We start from the raw sequence: 834 nt of genomic DNA, 5'->3' as shown, positions 1-834 counted from the left end.
GGCGGCCCTCACAGGCCTCCACAAGAAGGCGGTACCGGTACACACGGCTAGGCGTCTGAAAAAAATGGGGTGCGATAGGCGGGAGCGGGGGCCAAGCACAGGCCCGGCCGCCTGGGGAGGGGGCGCCCGCTTCCGGACCGCGAAATGCCACCCCATGCTCCCCCCCCTCCCTCGGGCACGCGGGGTTGTACTTAGAGAGACCATTCAGACGACACGCGAAAAGGCCCGGCCCTGGCAGGGGCAGGCCCGGGGGGGGGGGGAGCCGCCAGCATGGGACACGCGCAACGCACCAACACCGCTCGAGTCGCCCGCCAGGTCTCGGAGCGGCACCAGCAGCAAGCGAGCCGCAGGGATCGGTGGCTGCCGTTTGGGGCTGCCTCCTGCCGACTGGCGCCCGTGCCCCAGGGCCCGGCAGGGCCGCTTTGGGGCCAGCCCCCTCCCCCCGCCTCATGCTGTTGGCGCGCGTGAGCTTTTTTACCCCATAGCACCGATCTCCCCCGCCAGCGATCGGCACAGTGGCGGCGATGCCTCTGGCCGCCGCCACCCTGAAGACGAGTAACCGGTAGCAGGGGGGGGGGGGGGGGGGGCGCTGGCCGGAAACAGGCAGGGCCGGCGGTTGGATAAGCAGTGCGCTGGGCCCCGCCTTTTTCCCGCAAGCGATCTTTCCTCCTGCCCACACACGCATCCACGCACGGTGGTTGGGGCCCCAGCCGCTTGCCTGCCCCCCCCCCCCCCCCCCCCCCCCCCCCCCAAAACACCCCCAACCACAAAAATAGGGAAAAAACGGGGCACCCAAACAATTTGACCTGGGACATTCTGTCACCCCTGCCTCAC

Source organism: Fonticula alba, assembly GCF_000388065.1.
Source record: "Fonticula alba strain ATCC 38817 unplaced genomic scaffold supercont2.5, whole genome shotgun sequence".
Lineage (NCBI taxonomy): Eukaryota > Rotosphaerida > Fonticulaceae > Fonticula > Fonticula alba.
The sequence above is the reverse complement of the archived record's forward strand: the minus strand, read 5'-3'. Positions refer to the sequence as shown.